The following is a 19,524-nucleotide window of genomic DNA, read 5'->3' as shown; positions in this document are numbered from 1 at the left end:
AGGCAAAATATAAGTACAAAAAAAAATGTTGGCCAAGTTTTGGTGTAGTTAATTAATTAATTAATTAATTTTTATATTTTTTTTTTGCACTGGGAAATCTAAATACAGTCAAAAATTCTATTTTTTTTTCTTTTTAATTAAAAAGGATTTATCAAAATTTTATTTTAGATTCAAAAGGGAATTAGAGTATGCATTAGACTTTTGGATTAAAAGTGTCATTTTACATACTTACAAAGAAAGAAAACAGAGAGAAAATCCAAATATAATTGCTTGGTGTATTAGTTTCTTGATTATCTTAGCAAAAATAAAACAAACACCCAAAAGCTATTATTTAAAGCATATGAAGCACTGTTTCACGTTGGAGATTATTTTCTAGAAGCTGTTCAAATTATAAAAAAGCAATTAATGTTTTTAAAATTATTTAATTTAATCAAGATGTCCAGTTTGAAACCACAAGGTTCAAAGGGTCAGACTATTTAATAGTTGACCAAGACTTTGCATTTCTGGGGAGCTGCATTAACTTTAAGGCAAGTGATTATTCCTTCATAAATTGAATCCCTGCATTGCTGATTTCATTATTATTATTATTATTATTATATTTTTGCATATGTCCTAACATTAAAGAAAAACAATTCTATAAAAGCAGTCACCCTACTACAGGAAATATAATGAGAATGATTGAGCCCGTGACCACTGGACATTTTGACACATCTCCCCCAAGACGCTTCCAATATGCATGGCATCTTTTTTCTGGGAAAGAAAAATTAAATGTTCTAGTTATTGTGATAGTAAATTTACAGTAATAAAGTGATATTGGAGAAAGTGGATTCTTAAGTACAGAGGAAACTCTTTATAGAGAAACATCTTTAATATCAATATTTTTTGATATTAAATATTTAATATCAATATTATTTGAGTTTGGCTCAAGTTATAGCTTTCACCTGCTGGTGTCATGCCAAACTAGGGTGTTTATGTCTCCTCCAGAACCATTCATTCTCTGGACAGGAGAACAGATTCCTGGGTTCAGTTATTTAGTGGGGTTAGAGGAAATCAAATGAAAATTTGTCATAATTCAGACAATAATTTTTTAAAAGCGTTACATAGACCTTTGAACATAGTTTTTAAATTATCACTCATAATATGTTATTGCAAAGGGCCTGACTCTGTTCTTACACATATATGAATAATTCATGCACAGTACTAGTGTATACAAGAGAAGATTTTAGTCCAATATGTGTGGAGTTCATCTTCTGAAGCTATCTTTTCCACCTTGCTTTGTGCAGACCTAATGAGAAATGAAATACACAGATGAAACCTATTTTCACCCTTTGATCAACCACCATTTCTTCACATGGTTGGACTGTGTATTGTCATCACTAGCTATTCTAGTTCAAGTCAAATACTTTTTCTTTTCTGTGGCTTCAGAGTAAAAATGAACCTCAGCTACTAGTAACTGTTTCTGTGTTATAATTGTGCTGAAATTATTTGGGTACATTTGCTTATCAGAATTTTGTCTGAGCTGGATGACCTTGTAAAACAACACAGAAGAGGCAGAACGATGAAAATCTTGGATATTTCTACAAGAAACATTTTGCTTCAATATAAAATACGAATCAAGTTCTAACTCAGATATCTCCTCTCAGAGCTGTTCAACATCACTTAATGTTTAACATCAAGATTTAATGAATGTCTTTGGCAATATGGACTACAAGTCAGGAAATTTACAATCATTTTAGAAGTAAGAGACTAGAGGTTGTTATATTTCTCAGATGAGAAGAAAAATATCATAATAAAACAAACTTTTTGTCAGGAGATGAGGGAGCAGGTGTAGCTAGGAGTAGATGAATCTTTAGATCATAAACATTAACTCCCAATCAGAGAAAGATTTATAAGTTTAAATATGGAACAGAAAAACAATACATTTTACACGTTAGTTACTCTGCTCCACTAAAAGCAGATTAGATGTCTGCATTTTCAGGCCAGCACAGTGAGGAGCTAAAAATTACTTGTTAGACTGTAATATTTTGAGTAACCACTGGAGTAAGGAATCTGAAGAAGAATACACCTTTAGTCTAGAACAATGTGTTATAGGGTCCTAAGGTCCAACTCTAATCCAGGTATTCTATTTTAGCAGTATATTTGGGGGTCAGAATTTTTCACAGTAGAACCTCTTAATTGTTCAGATCATTCACAAAGACATATGTGAATCCAAATCAGAGAGCCAAAGACCTGTATACAATTTCAAGCAAGAAAACCACTTTGTTTACTTTTCTTCCTGCAGGAAAGCCACGCATTCTATAAGTGCTGGATGTCAAGGATTAAGATGCAAATCTTGGAAACCTTAAGTAATTTTGCTTTTACTTGTCATGATTTTCCCCAGAGCATCCTCATGTCTGTGAAAGGCTGAAAGGAGGTACAAGTCCATCTTACGTTTATCAGGCTTGGCTGTAGGATAACAATGCAACAGATAGGGGAAGTGAAGATAGGGGAAAACATACCATTTTCTCTATCGAAGAGGGAAAGCTTACTTCGCCTACTTCACTCTAGCTGCTCTTCCAGGTTGTATTCTTCTAGAGCCTTCCATGTTCACTTTGGTTTGTTTGTCATGGCATTCCTGATTTTACCTTAACCATTGCAGGTGTCATTACATTTTTCTCTCTCTAAGACTTCAAACTTTTTCTTTCTGAAGTGTAATAACAGTAAAGAGATGGTTTTTGATGTGTTCTTATGCTGATTTCAGAGCAAGAGTTTACCTTCATCAGCATTGGAACATCAGCAGTCTTATCAAATCAGAATCCTTCAAAGCAAGTTTACAAAATGGCAAGCACACCACCATTTACCAATCAATGAACTTCATCTGAAGTTCTTCAGGGAGTCTTAATAAAATTGATTTAGAATTTTGTTTAATGTTCACTGACCCTAACAATCATCAGACCACATCAGGCATTTCTCTGGCAAAATGTCTTGAAAGACATGGCTGTCATAGGATTTGTGAAATTAACATTTAAATTAATACTAAAAAAGAGTCCATCAAGTAGGAAAACCTCTTGATTAGGGGCTTTAATTATCATACCAAAGTAATTTAGGAAGCATCATTTGCTTGTGCAACATTCATTATTGAGATGCAAGTAAACCAAAATGAAATAAGAATGAGGTACTTAAATCTTGCCCCCTACATTTCAAAGCAGTGACTCAGGAGTGAATTTCTCCATTCAGTTTTAGCTGTTTATTTAGGTTGACACATTACATCCATTATTTTAACACATTTTTTTTCTGGTGGAATTATAACTACTCTGACTGATTGTTACTCTGTATTGTAATGGATGTTGACAAAGGATGCCTAAGGTAAAATACTTTATTAAGTAAATTAAAATACCAGCAGCATCTTGTTCCTGGGTTAATCATTGGACTGAACCTTTTCTTTGCATTTAAATGTGGGAATGGCCATAACAGTGACTCAGGAAAATGACATTTCAGTCATCTACATTTATTCTCTTCCCATGACTTACACATCAAATTTACTTAGTTTGTAATTCATAACTTGATTTCCCAACTGTCAAAACATCAAGCTCCACCTGACATCAGAAAACAATCCAGAGTGATCTCTCTCTATCAACACACGACTAACACTAGTCATAATTTTGAAACTGCAATTAAACTGATGATGTGGCTTTTTTTTTTTTGTCAGTCTTCTTGAGAAAGTTATTTTGATGATACACAAGGCAGAACGACATCCATCTTGTTCTCCCACAGGAATTCCTAAGTGTATTAGTTTATATTGTTTGTAACTATCCTATAATTCATATGACAAAGTGTTCGTTCTTTCTTTTACTTTATTTTTTTGGATCCATCATTTCACCACTTTTCTTTCTGAAAGGCTGTAGAAGAAAATTTAGACATAATTTTTCTGACTAAAGGGAAGGGAAAAATGTCATTTAGGTTAAAAATAAAGTTTGTGTAAAAGTAAATATGAAGAAACTGGTCATGCATCATTAGACAAGGAATTTCCCCATAGGATTACTTGGCAACAGCAGCTGAAGCATGAAGGGAAACCTTTTAAATGGTGCAGCTATCCAAATAATTTAGTGATACAGTGCCTTTGATATTATGTTGAACATATCTCAAAAGAGTTTAGTTCTACATTCCTGCAAAGGTGCCCTAAAAAGTGGATTGATCCAGGCAGATTCTCAGCAAGGTTCTGACACTTCTCTGTCATAATTTGAGTGTAATTCTGATGACATGGTACTGCTTCATATATTACATACCATCCAGAATGTTGGATTTTGCCTCAGTAATGATCAAACATAAACCAATAGACTTAGAAATTCTCTCCTTTTTGCTTTCCCTTTCCCTTTCTTTTTTTATTTGTTTTATTGTGACTTGTTTGTTTGCTTACAAACTTGTAAAAGCAAGGAGCACAAACATTCTAAACTTGCTCTAAATCTCAGTATAAAGTCAGAATTCATCAGTAATTGTTGTCTATCAGTATAGGCACTACTGCAGTTAGGCTGTAATCTCAAAATGTTAAGGAAAACATTATAGGTACCTCTATGTTCTACATGTATTGGTAAATGATACCTTTTTACTGGGAATTAGTTATTTGCCACATATATATATATATATTTACATATATATAAATTACAAAACAATATATATGATTATATATAATATATTATGTTATATGTTATTTTTATATTTCATATATATTATATTTTTATATAAACATATTTTATATATTTATATTTATGAATATATATACTTATGTATACATATATACATACATATATATTATTTATATATTATTTATATATCTATATGTATATATATATTATATATATATATTTATACATGTAGACTACTACATGTCTTGTGGGCTGATTACCTAAGTAAAATGAGCAGATTTTAAATTAATACCTTAGACCAACAAATTAATTTTCACAATTTTATTCCAGAGAGCAAAATGAACCATAACATTTTTAAGTTTAAAACAAACATTTTGGAAATATGTCCTTAAATATGTAAAGCTGACTTTACCACGACATTTCCTACAGAAAGGCAAGTGATATTTGGAAGATTTAGTTTTTATCTTTTTGTTCAAATATTACATGAGAGTTACAGTTTCTCTGTTTATATCAAGGCTTCTAATCAGAAAAGTTAAATCAATATTTCAGATTTTTAGTACCTTTAGAGAACAGCTTTATAATGATAAAGGTAGAAGAGCAGAACAAACTGATCCCTCAGTTTCACCTGACCACCAAACAAAATTTGGAAACTGCTGCATGAGAATAGCAGTACTGTAGCCTTCCAGAAAGGCTTCTGCGCACTGTGGTGGTTTTACCGTGCTGGGCAGCTAAACCCCACAACTGCTCTCTCACTCCCCCTCTTTTAGATGAGGAGGGGGAGAAGTAAAGCAAAGAACAACTCACAGGTTGAGATGAGGATAATTTAATTAAAGGGAAATAATAATAATAATTAAATAAAGATTATTATGAACTAAACAATTTAACTAAAGGGAAATAAAAAGGGAAAGGGGAAAAGGGAGGGGGAAAGGGAAAATAAAAAGAAGGGAGGAAAACAAACAAAATAAATGAAGGCTATGTGGAAGTGCAGAGGAAAGAAATTACTCTCTACTTCCCACAAATGAGCGATGATTGACCACATCCTTGAAGCAGGGCCTCAACGCACGTAGCCGGTGTTCAGGAGGAGGACCAACATTTTCCCGAGAGCCCACCCCTCCCCTCTTCTTCCTGTTTCCACCTTTTATTGCTGAGTGTGACATCACATGGTATGGAATGTCCCTTTGGTTGGTTTAGGTCAGCTGCCCTGGTGATGTTTCTCTTCTCACTTTTTGCCCACCCCCTTGGAGGGTTAGAGAGAGGCCCGATGCTGTGCCAGCACTGCTCAGCAGTAGACACAACACTGGTGTGATACCACTGCTGTTCCAGCTACAAGTGCAGAGTACAGCACTGTATGGGCTGCTGCCAGGAAAGTTAACATTCCAGCCAGACCCAGTACACGCACTTCACTTCATAGCAGAATGAAGATATGACAACTTTGGGCTGTTAAAATTGGCAAAATTGTGTCATGGAAAAAAAAAAAAAAAAAAAAAAACATTTTTTTTTTCCCTCAGCATTATTACCACATAACGAAAAGATATGCACTAGCCCTCCAGAAGCTTTTGAAAAGTCCATTTATAAGACAAGAAAAAGTTTTGTAGCTCTCCAATACAGGGAGATATAAGGAGTTTTAATGACACCAAAAATATCAGACATGACTTTTGCTGGTCTGCAGCAGAAAAGAAGGGGCAAAGGAGATTATGTATATAAGCTGTCTATTGTATGGTTTAGTTATATTTCTTAGAGAACAGTCATATCTGTTCCAAGATTTTCAGATTTCACTTCTAGAGGAATTATCCTTTTTGTATCATGTTATTGATTTATTTTGCCTAAAATCCTGTTTTAGAGAATAATTTGTTTCAGAAGAGGTAAGATCTCATCAAGCTCTTTCCAGTTAGGAAATTTAACTTCCAACAGGAAATAAAAAGTTCTTCTGACCAACTCTGGCCACTACTTTAGTCTCTTTTCCTATTAATGCTGAAGTAAAATGTCTCGCTGTTTGTTTCAGCATGCTCAAAATTAGGTAATCAAAAGGTGAGGAGATTAAACCACTTCTCCATTGTAAATGTCTGCATCACAATTACCCTCTGTTGTTCCTTTGAACAAAATGGGCAGTCAGAACAGAATTGCATCTGTATCTTGATAATAATTCCTAGCATCTTTTCCATGAAAGAGTGTTTTGCAAGAGATATATGTTCAGTTCAGACCTGCTCCAAAGAGAACAGGAAGACTCAGAAAACACCTCAGACCAGCATGTATTTTCTGAGCTAAGGAGAATTCTGTCCTGGAAGAGCGTGGGAGGTTTTGCTTACCTTCATTCTGACATTTCCAAAAGGCAGAAGGAAAGCAGCTGAAAATTACAGTCTCTAGAAAACTGCAATATATTTTTGGCAGAATCTGGAAGGCTTAGTCTTTTACTATTGGTTTTGAAAAAAATAGGCCAAATTCAGAGAGGTTGAAGTCGGCTCCACTACCAAGAATTCATAGCCCAAGTCTTCCAGTGGGGAATGCAGTCCTAGGCAAAGAAATGTGAGAGAGCTAAAGGGGAATGAATGAACAAAGCTTAAGAAAATGACTGTTAAAATTAAACAAAATAGTTCCCTTTTAATACATTTTTAATTTTTGTCAATATGTACTACAGTATTACCTAGAAACTACCTCCAACATGAGTCTTATTACTGGAGATATGATGCATACACATTGTTAAAAATAATTCCAGACCCTAAGGAACTGGTAGACTAAAGAGAAAACAGAGTGAAAGGAAGTACTATCCCCATCAGATAGTCAAGTACTGAGGCACACAGAAATTCAAGACTGGCTTCACTCCAACAACTTTAGGCCCTAGTTTCTATTTACATGCACTGAGGACAGAAAGGCACCAATAAAATGCAATTCACTACACCCCAAATTCAGTTGCTTTCTGGTGGAGCCTTTCTTTCTCTTCACTTACTGCACACATAGCCTAGCATACATAATCTTCTGGATTAGGGACATCAGGTCAAGACCAAATATTAAAAGTGATCTATTTGGATCAAAATGAGATGTCAAAAACCACAAAGTCTAGTTTGTAGAAAGTCTCATGTATCATCTCAGCACCTCAAGTGAAAGGCAATACTTAAATCTTTTTATGCGTTTATTCTTGTGGAGAATTTTCCACCCTAATGTGACATGTTTTTTATTTACTTTACTAAACACAATTTAATATATCAACTTTGAACTTGTTAAAACATTCTAAACTTCTTAAAACAAGTCACTTAGAGCTTGAAATTGTTTTTTAACATTAAAAGAGGTATAATATTATGAAAAATACTGTAAAGCAGAGATCCCAGAAAAGACTGGCAATTCAATTTCTTTAAAATTTGAGTCTAACAACCATTTCTTGAAAACTAGAATTTGCTGAAGAATTGACATTAAACATGCTACAAAACAAAATCACTACGTAATTAGTAACTAAAAGCTTTCAGAAGTGACATCTAACTCCAAGTAAAACATTTTTTGTATGTATTACTATGTATGGGAAAATGTAAGATGGATGAAAAAGTACCTTTTCAGTTTTTGGTTATTTTTAAAAATGTAATTGTTTTTGTGTGGTAAGAAGACAATTTTTGGACAGTGATTCGCAACTGCTCTTTTAAGGAGGGCTATTAAGAAAGCATTTTGCTGTGCTGACACAGCAAGTTTTTTTATTGTTTCCACAGAATGATTACTAGTAATAATAGAAAGCCTGATGAAGGATCCTTTTGTCCTACAGAGTGAATGAAATCAGAGCAAAAAGTTTCTTGCTCCCAGAGGGCTTAACGTTAAAGGAGAAGACAAGACGATGGCGAGATAGAAATAAGTAAGTACAAGGAAACAATGAGGAATGAAAGGAATGTTTTGGGTGAGATTTGAACAAGGGTAAATAAACGTGGGTGGGGGTGGGTGGTTTGTGTGTGTGTGTGCGCGTGTGGTGTTAGAATGCATTCTTTTGTGGCAAAAAGCAGAAATAACTGTCTGAACTGTGGCTCTGTGGCTGGCTAGAGCCAACTGAGTCAATACTGGAAGCTTTATTTTGATACTGGGAACAGGCCTAAGTAATCTTTATAAATGAGAAAATGTAGTCAATGTTTTTTACAGCAGAGAAGTGGGTGCCAAATGTCTGTCACAGCTGTGAAGACAGACAGTGTCACAGAATAAGGAAGTAATAATGTCTGCAGCTGCATTCTTGTAGCGTATTCTTAAAGCAAATATAAATTTGTTAAAGCTAGAGAAAAGGAATGTGCAATAGTTGAGGTTCCAAAGAAAGTATGCTGGGATGAAAAAACAAAAACAAAAACAAAAAAAGCCACACACAAATAAACATGAGTTGCTTACATGACTAGAAAAGATTGTATCTTAACAAAGAGATTTGGTGAGGCTTTGTTGTTTCCTAAAATTGTGAATCCAAGAGGCAGACTGTGTTGAGGATGACATACAACACCAGCCGGAACAGTGGGCACTATGATGGCGGTTGTAATGGTGTTGACACGGGCCTTGTGGGGCAAAATAAAAGTTCTCTTTTTACCATTGAGATTACTAATGATACATCTACAGAGACAAGCTGAGATTTGCCATGGAATAAAGCCTTGTCTGGAGGAAAAGGTAAGGTGCAGGCATCACCAAAGGCAACAGGTAAGATTCTACTTGTGAGATAGACTGTCCAGGGAAATGATGCAGGAGGTCAAGAAAAGGGAACCAAGGACTAGAAGCTAGAACACCACCTAATTCTGCCATGGGAGAGGAAAATGCCTAAAATAACACAGCACTGGAAGAATAATTGACTTGCCAACAGAATAATCAGGAGCGTGAGGCTGAAGCTGGGTTTGACATGTCCAGGGCTGGCAGAGATCTAATCACTGAAATATCCTTCCATTTGCACAGACTAGGATGTTGTCTCAGAACAGATTGAGTGTTGGTATCTGTGGAGGAAAATGTTAAAAAAATGAAGCTCAATTTTTTTCTGTCACCCAGTGTTTTGGTGCTTCCTGAAATCAAATAAAACAAGTGTATTAGGCACTTTCTATTAAATTTGTAACAGGCTATATACCTAATAAGCATATTATAGTACATTATTGATATTTTGGTCCCATTAGCATAGCTATTAGAGTATTGACTTTTGTACTGTACTTATAGCCCATGATAATTTACTTGTTCCATTAATCAATTCCTTGAACTCACTGCGGACATGCTAGTATAAAGTTCTTAGAAATAAAGTTAAAATTTTAATGTTATTGTTTGATTTTTTTAAGTTAGTTCATATATTTATTTATTTATATTTATGTTTTTATTTAAGCTACTAGCAAGAACTTTAATCACATCCCTAAGAAAATAATCAAAATCCTTTTGATAAAATGTGCTTCAGTATGCCGGTATCATAGGGCCTGAAGAAATCATTGTAGAGAGTGCATTAAGGTATGTGTGTATGAAGTGACTGTCACAGCCATTGCCCTGTAGTATCAGGCCATGTGGTGTCTATCAATCTACATCCCAAAGAGAATTCCTCTCTGTGCCTCCTACACTCTCTGCCTCATGGCAGCTTTGTGGGAGTATAATTTCAATGAGACATTCTGTCATTTCTCTGTTTTCTAAGTTTTCTTTGTGATTGCTTCTCACGAACAGGCAGCAAGTTCAAAATAAGTGACGGTGGCAGAAATTCAGTTCTTAAAAAAGGCAGAAACGAGGTAAGATCAATTAGTCTGTAAAAGTGGATGAAAGAGAAAATGAGTTTTCATAGCACATTTTAAACTACTGATGCAATTTACAATTTAAGCTACCTGAAATAGATCACTTTTGGGTTTTCTCAGATTTGTGTACAAGTTGTTTCTTCCTCCCCCCTCGCCCCACAAAAAAAAAAAAAAAAAAAAAAAAAAAAAAAAAAAAAAAGTTGTATTGGAAATATCCCTGTGGATATTTCAGATATCCAGAAGTTTCTGCTTGTTAAAAACAGGTCAGCAAAAACAAACAGATAAATATATAAATAAAAATATAAATAAACTTTAAAAACACATGAATATAAACATTAAAAATAAAGAAATAACAACACCAGATTTTTTTTCTCCTGTAAGGGACCATTTTGGATAAAGAATCAGAATCATTACTCAAAAAGTTTAAGCTTTAGATTTATTTTGAAATATGATATGAATCTTTCAAGAAATAGAACACAGAGGTTTGGATCTAGTTTGCATGTGTTGTTGATCAAGAATAATTCCACTGAACTGAAAGAGGAAAAAAACAAACAATCAAAAAACAGTATAAATAGATTTGAATTAAGTCAGAATTTTAATTCCCTTTATGCTATTTGTTATCTAAAGATCAGTCTTCTTTTCTACTGAAGCCACCTATGAAATTTTCATCAACACTCAAGGGAAGATAAACTCTTTTCCATAAAGCAGGTCTTTCAGGGTATGAAGTACCTTTATGAACTGCCCATCTTCACTTGCTCACAATCTGCCTATGATATATTGTCTGGAGAGCATGAATCTGATTGTATTATTCTTCATGGAATATGTCTCCATCTTTTACCTCAATCTACGGAGAGACAGGGAGTGCTTTTGTGTGCACATACAAGTGAGGCTGAGTATCTTTCTTGCCACCAGACTGCACAAAGGAAGCAGGATGAGTAGTTCAGTGATTGTACATTGTGACAACTGTAGCACATTGAAATTGTTCTTGCACTGGACTGGGGTCTGCACATCTCTCTTTTTTTCCTCTTTGGAAGAGGAAATGATTTCTTCCTTGTCAGGACATGAGCCCCAGTACCTGATTCCAGCTAAGCACCATCACGAGATATTGAAATGTTGCTTTATACTGTCTCTGTGTTTGATGGAAAGAGGGAAAGTGGTAAGCCAGGCTCTTGAGGGTGCTTCCCCAGAGCACTGGCAGCTGGCTGAATTCTGACCTCTTTGCAGTATGCAAACTAGCCCAGAACTTTGTGGACTTTGCTACATTTACCAGTACCACCAGGCAATTTTTGGACTTCTAGTCATGTAACTCGTGCATGGAAAAGTTGTGTAATTCTGCTCATCAATCCCACTGCCGGGACAGGACTTTTCTGTGTGGTCTGCAGTTGAGATTTTCACCAGTCTAGTTCTAAAAGATTTAAAACAGGATCATGTGCTCCCGCAGGAAACCATTCTGCAGCTTTAATGACTATCATTATTGTGGAAATTTTCCTTATATTTTCCTCTGTTCTTAAAATTATTCTTTCTGTATTTGTTCACTGTGCTCATTCCTTTCCTTTGTAAACAGTCTGCTTTCTATATTAATGTTACAAATAGCATGAAGTAACTGAAAAGCTTAAATTATGAGAAATACATTTATATTATTCATTTGTTCCCTAAAATTGCCTGAAGGGTTTCTATTTTACCCCTGCAGTCCCTTGATCTTAATGTTTCCTTCACTTGAACATCCTGATATTATATATATTTTTCATCTGCTTCAGAATTAGACAGACCAGAAGTGATACCTTTGCCAATTCATCTTCACTTACACTTTCTTCATTCAGCCTGTCAGACACTACTGAAAAAGGGAGACAAAGCTAGAACATGACAAATAGGCACTGTGATTGTTTTCAACATGCCACAAAAAAGTAGGACAAAATATCTTAATGTTTTCCTCTTTTCCTTCATCTTTCATTCAGCAGAGATTTGCTGTCATTTATAAAGGTCACTGGCCTGTGAAGCACCTGAAAAGGCAAAAACTTTTTCTTCCTCTCCAAGTACGTATACAAGCTGCAAGAATAACGTAAACCTTTTATTATATGTGGCTGCAGCCACAGATAGTCACAATCAGTTAAGTAAAGGATTTTAGGGGACTGCCTCTGTTTATGTCTGCCTAAACAAGCCACTTCTATAGTAAGATAAAACTTTCAGTGGAAGAATTTTGAAACTTTTGACAGCTCTGGCAGTTTTTATTTCAATGATCCTGGAATGGCATTTAACCTGGTGCAAAAGGGCAAGATAGCAATCAATAGATTACTGTGTCTCGTGTTATACATGTACTGTGTAGGCATTTTGCAAGTATGGCTAGTCAGCCCATTCTTCCTCTCCACAAAACAAAACTGTTTCCTCACAAATCTCTTGGAAGTTTATGAATTTATGTCCTAAAGGTAAAATATTTTCTATTTGGAAAGGCTGCCATAATCCATATTGGCATAATAATATGCCACAATACATATTATTTGCCTAACTTATATTTCCCTCCTTCCCCTCCCTCCCCAGACAAGATGATACTAAGAAGAATCACTTCTTATCATGCATTGCTTTTCCTCTCCAGTGAAATTTTTGATGGAGAAATAACTTAAGCAGTAGGTAAGACAGAATCATGAAGCACTAAAAGTACAGTTACTATGAAGTACTATATAAGCTTTTTCCCTGTCAAAATATGTTGATGTCTAATCAAAATATTTTAGGTTTGAACTTTCTGTAGTTTTCCTTCCTCATGAAAAATTAGCAAGACAAAAAGAAAAAAAAAATCTAAAAAAAAAGGAAAGTGTTTTGATCTTTTGTATTTGCAAATGGTCGAGAGTCCCATCACTGTACAAGTAAAGTACCAGGAAAGCACTGACAGTTAAAGTTAAGTGGCCATCTTAGTGAGACTGTTCAAATGTATGAAGATAAACGTCTGTCTACAGAGAACAAAGCATTCAGTACCTTGTGCCCATGTGAGAGAATAAACAGAGGGTATTCAGATATATTTTTTCCAAAATGTGTTTTTTTTTTCTCTCTACATTATAATTTCTAGCCTTTAAATTGGCTAAATGATATGATAGGATTTGAGTTGGGCCTGCTGATATCCTTTTGTGGAAAAAAAAAATAATCTTTTTTTTATGTTTATGAGGCAATGATGCATTTCACAGACTTCACCTTCAGACTTTTGAGGTCACAGTTCAGAAGAACAGATCTGTAGGAAGTTAAAATCTGGGAAGAAGGGCAAACTCCGTAAAAATGGGAAGCACCAAGTATAATGCTTCTCAGGAATAAGCAACATGAAACAGGAGCTGCATGGCAGAATGTGTACTTATCCTGGATCAGCAGGCACAGAAAGCAAGCACCATACCTATTTTATATTATTTTAAGGAATTATAAAAAAGCGAGGCTGTTTAATCCTGTACTCCCAAAATATAAGTGCAAGGTGCTTGTCTTACTAGTTGCTCATGAAAAAGTCTCCAACAGATCTAGCATGCTGTGAACAATTTGAGTCCTCTCTTTGCTTTAAACATATGCTGTAGACCTAGTGCTGAAGCTCCAAATCTGATAAGGTATAACTTGTTAAAAACCAACATCAGTTCCTCTTCCCATCTTCTTCCCCTGCCCCCTCCCCAAAACAAACAAACAAACAAACCTTTTCCACCTGTCCAGATTTTCTCCCTAAATTTTTTTTTTGTGATTTTCTTTCCAGAAACCTTTCTGCCTTCATTACATCTGTGCTAAAGAGGCATTTCAACTATCCCATTTTGTTTGCAACAGAGATGAATGAGTCCAACTCACAGGAGTACATACTAGTAGTACTTACCCTGAAGGCTAAGACAGTATTTTCATGATTGAGTCTTGTGTGCCACAATAGGATACCCCTGCATATCGAAACAGGAGGAAGGGTCTGCCATCATGTCACAGGCACTGTAAGGGCCTCACCTGCAGGGAATAAAGTTGATCATGACTCATCTTAAAGTGCATCTACATCACCCCACAAGCATGTATGCAGAGATGACCATCCTCAACCTTATTAGCGCTATACGCAGATTTAACCTGGAGATTAATTTAAAGTCTGCTCATGTACACTAATGTTTGCAGGAATGGGGACACGGAGGAATATTTAAAACTCCTTTACAAAGTAGTGGTAGCATTTGTAATTGGAACATACTCCCTCTATCTCATTTTTATTTTAGTAAATTCTGGTCATCTTCAAGGCTTCAAGGTGAGGTCTACCCCAGCCTCTCTTTGATGATCTCAAATCTTCCAGTATTTTAGAACTCAGCATTATGCAGATAAATTGACGTCATTTCAACATAGACATTTTGGTTTCAAATTTTAACAAGAGGCAATTTTCTGAACAGTAAAATATCTTGGTGAAGTTGAAAAGAACAACAACACAGAACATGCTATTCTAGCTACATTTGACATCCTCATACCTCACCTGAAATTATCTAAAGGAGACTGGAAAAAAAAATAAATGTCTGAATGCATTGACACAATTCTTCATTGATTGTAATATGGGAAAAGATAAAGCCTGGGATAATTTAAGGCAAATTAAACCAGCAAGAATTGAGATTATCTGAGGATCTTCTTAACCTACCTAGCAGCTCTTTGGATGACATGCAGCAAGTGAGATATAAAAGTCTGACTTTAATCAGAAAGGCCCTATTTGAAGGTCTTTTTCTTCAAGTACTAAGAGAATGGAGAATGCACTATCATTGACAGCAATAGCTGTAAGGCCAGGAGATGACTGTTGCTGTAATTTTCACTATTGAATGGACATTGTGGTGATTGGCATTAAAACAGGACACCAAATATCAATTCATTTTAGTGATCTCCCAGTAATTAACACCACTTTTAATACGAACAAGCAACAGGTAGTGACAAGAAGTCTCTGAATAAGCACCGGTCCTTGGATTCTGCAGAATTCATATCTCGTAAGAATCAGTAACAAAAGAAATAAATTGAACTTTTTTCTCCCTGAACATTTGTGAAACCTCTACTATCTTCCTCTCATTTAGCTTGCCTTCCTGCAGCTGTCATCATGGAGAGCACAGACAATAAAAAGGGAGAAGGACTGAGACCAGCCCTCCATAACTTTGTTATTTCTTCATGTTGATATTCTCTTTCAGTGGAGTAGAATTTTTGGTAAACTTTTTATCAAGCATTTTCCAGTGAAAAATAGACAGCAAGCAACTTAAGTTTAAATGTGGAGACTTTAGGTTTCTTGAAATGTCATCATTCCTGTGATAAATATGCTTACTTGTGAACAGAAAAGTGTAATTACTTTGCTGAAGTATATGACAATAGCATTTGAGAAAAGGAAAAAATACGGTACTGTTTGACTTGGAACTTAGTTCCCAGCCATTGATAACCCGCCTTCATCTCTGGTGGAATTGTGAGTTTGTTTTTCCCATGCTTACAATACATAGAAACTGTTTCTGAAACTAGGAACTGGGCCAAAGGGGGGAAAAAAAAAGTCCAAAACACCTAAACAACTCTGTCAAGGTACATATTCTGTATTTAAAGTAGTTCCCTAAAGCAGCAAGAAGTAGAAAATGTAATGTGCATCTTGTTGTATGGTTTCAAGTATTATTTACTTTATGCAGGAATCAAATGTTTATGACAGCCTTTTTGAAATTACATTTGCAATTACATATGCCTCTAATTCTTAAATAAATTGTATCTGTGAATAGCATTATTGTATTTCCATTAAGTTTTCCCAAAGCCATGTACATGAAATGGGACCAAAAGACAGTCTTACTTTGAAAGACAATTATAAAGTGACACTGTCCAAGATTTTCAGTTTATCATAGCTTATTAAACAAACAAACAAACAAAAAACAATTACATAAATTGCATCTAACACTCAGTCATTCTTGACAGTCATTTTGATATATATTTTGGATGTAGTTTTCTAAAGTATTTAAATGACTGAAGAATAGATATCTAATTTTCAAAAGAGGTATATACCAGTTGAAACCTGATTAGACCTACTAATTTTCTAACTTTCTGTGTAAAGTAGAAATTAAGATTCTTGAATATTTTTTCCTTATTTTATTTAGCAACTTTATCTAAACTAACTTTAAGCAATCAAATAAATTAAGAAAAAAAAAAAAAAAGCCTACTGAGAAGATTGTCTTTACATAACTGAATTGACCACATCGTCTCACACTTGGCACCGCTACTAGGTTGCTTAAAAAAAAAAAAATCGGCTTTGTTAGTCATTCTAAACATTAGCAAACTTAAATGCCTTAAAGAAAAAGATAAGACAAAGAATCAGGATACCACCAGTACCTTCTTATATCGCTATCAGCAGAGTCATTTCACTAGTGCAATCTGTATGAAATACACTTATAAAGAAAGTTACATATGTGAACGTCTTTAAAAGAAATTGAACTTCTGCTCCAAACTTACATGAAATTCATGTTCATTGATTTTAAGCTATGAGCTGTCTTACAAGTGCAGGAAAGTTCCATACCTGGTCTGAAAAAAAAATAATAGATTTATTACTTCAAATACCTAGCCCTTACTGATTTTGATTTTCCTCCTGGTTTGCTAAAATGACACATACCCAAAACTAATGAAGCATGTACATAATGTTAGTAGTTAGTTGTTGTTATTTTTGTTGCAATCACGTGCCAAAGCTTCCAGACCCTTGAGGGCTGATATATTGGTCAAATAAATCATCCAGATGGGTAATAATACAGTGTGCTCTAATGTTCCTTTACATGTCATATTATTTCCCTGCACTGCTTATCAGCAATTGCATGTTTGCTGTAAAAAATGTGCTCTTGTGTGGGCATTTCTTGCTTCATCTTAATGACTTTGAAGTGGAAGACAGGAAAACTCTTGTTTAGAGGTACGAACAGGAGATAAGATGCAAACCGTATTCCAGGTCTCTGGATGAGTAAAATCTTCTGCAGAGGTCCAGAATTACATGATTATACATGAGCCATATACTGACAAAAACCTGTTTCAATAATTGAAATGGATTTTAAGTGATGCATAATTTTGCACTGTCTCTTTATACAGCAGTAAATGAGGTCAGGTGTGCAATTTACCCATGGGTCAGAACAAGTACAGGGTGGTGCCTCCATAGGAGTAGCAGTACAAAGGAACTCTGACCCCATTGCACAGAAATCTTGATACTACCCCTGTGCTTAAGATTTGGAGACAGAAGAGAAGAAAAAGAGGGTTTAATTTCACATTACCAAGGGAAAAACAAAAGAGAAAAAAAAAAGAAAGAAAAAAAAAAGCAAACACCTGCAACTCACAATTTCTAGGATTATTTGTCTTTGTGCTCCTCTGTTTCTGAGTATGCACTGGAAGATATGAGTGAACCATTCTTGTACTTAGGTATTCCAAAAACCAGTCAGGGCATGACTTATCTGCCTGCACTGGGACAAGTGTAAGAAATGTGTGAAAGGAAATGCAAGTGTCTGCAGTTTAAAAACCACATAGATTGTAGTATATTAATGCAATATTAATTAAGAGCTAATTAGTCATATTATCAAAATTGCAAGATGCTATTCAAAATATGGCAAGGATAATAAATAAAACTACCTCCTAATAGCATAAAAATACAGAATATATAAAAATATACAAAAATATAAAAATATATAAAAATATAGAATAAACCAGTAGGCTTAGAATTTAAGTTTATAAAAATAAGGTATTTAACTGATCAGGTATAGATTTTCCATATTATGAAGCGTATTTCAAAGAATCATAGAATAATTGAAGTTGGAAGTGATATCTGTCCAATGTTACCTAGTCCATTTCTCCCCTTGCTCAGAGTAGGGTTAACTAGAGCAAAATCAAATTGCTTAGGACTTTGTCTTTTTTTTTTTTTTTTTTTTTAATATCTCCGAGGATGAAGATACCAGAGTTCTCTGGCAACTTGTACTAGTGTTTGATTGTACTTGTGAATTTTATCCTGAACTTTGGAAGGAAGGGAAACAAACAGAAAATGAAAATGAAAATGAACTTTGTCATTGTATTTTCTTATCAAGATGAGACAGAAATAATTAAGAACAATATAGCTATACTTTGAAAACATTTTTTTCTCTTTTAAAATAACTTCAGAAACTGTTATCAATAATAATAAAAAAAAATTGCTAGTTTCCTTTAATGTATATGTAGTGGTTTAACCTAGCTGGCAGCTAAACACCACAAAGCCGTTTGCTCACCCTCCCTCTCTGGGATGGGGGAGAGAAACGGGAAAGTAAAGCCCGTGAGTTGAGATAAAGACAGTTTATTAAGACAGGAAAATAATAATAATAATAATAACAACAATGATGATAATAGTACTATTACTAATAATGTGTACAAACAAGTGATGCACAATGCAATTGCTCACCACCCGCTGACCAATGCCCAGCCTAACCCCGAGCAGTCCGCACCCCCTCCCCTGGCTAGCCACCCCTATATATTGTTTAGCATGACGTCAGATGGTATGGAATACCCCTTTGGCTAGTTTGGGTCACCTGTCCTGGGTCTGTCCCCTCCCAGCTCTTGCTGCACCCCCAGCCTGCCCGTTGGCAGGACAGAGCAAGAATCCAATCTCAGAAAGCCCAGAAAACCTTACATGCAGAATGGTATGAGAGAAGTAACCAGAAACTTTCCACTAATTTCAGTGGGTTTTACTGCTAAAACAGGTCTCAAATATTTTAAGCCAATATGAATTTGCCACACCTATATTTTCCTGAGATAATGGTAGTATGAGAAAACAGTATTGATATTTAAATTAGTCAAATGTTTAATTATGAAGGTGTTTAAAGAAGAACACTCAGCTTCATCACACTTCAATGGCTTTTAAATTGGCAACTAGCTGTAAATTAATTCTTGGATTTCTTTAGGTTAAATAATTTTTAATGCTATCTTTGAACTCTTCATTTTTCATATGATATAAAACATGGTCATTTACATATTAAAAATATATTTCCTAGCTGGGGAAGAAGAAGGGAGAAAGGAGGGCAAATGGGACACTTTATAATAATAGTTGTTAATTTATCTTTTCTCCTCTTTTGTTCTCTGTTCTTTTCTCACAGACCTGCAAAAAAGTATAAATGTTCAGCATTTCTGAGAAGCATGTATTCTAGAGATGCTGAAGTACTGATCTTCACTTCACAGATGAATCTCTGGTGTGGTTTTCACTATTTTTCCTTGACTATTTATTGCAAAGGACTTCCATT

The 19,524-nt window shown here is 34.9% G+C and overlaps 1 long non-coding RNA gene across 2 annotated transcripts; it reads left to right on the top strand.

Annotated features, from left to right (window-relative positions):
* Window positions 1–6,314: 6,314 nt before the first annotated feature.
* On the top strand, window positions 6,315–14,499 carry LOC311432560. 2 transcript variants are annotated; one of them, XR_014690130.1, is made up of 4 exons: window positions 6,315–6,484; window positions 8,368–8,454; window positions 9,189–10,315; window positions 14,034–14,499. It is a non-coding gene; the product is annotated as an uncharacterized lncRNA (long non-coding RNA). The 2 variants fall into 2 exon arrangements; XR_014690131.1 differs by lacking the exon at window positions 14,034–14,499 and having other exon boundaries at window positions 9,189–10,498.
* Window positions 14,500–19,524: the final 5,025 nt, after the last annotated feature.

The sequence above is a fragment of the Aythya ferina genome (assembly GCF_964211825.1).
Source record: "Aythya ferina genome assembly, chromosome: 2".
Lineage (NCBI taxonomy): Eukaryota > Metazoa > Chordata > Aves > Anseriformes > Anatidae > Aythya > Aythya ferina.
Note: the sequence above shows the minus strand (reverse complement) of the source record. Positions and strands in the feature narration are given on the sequence as shown.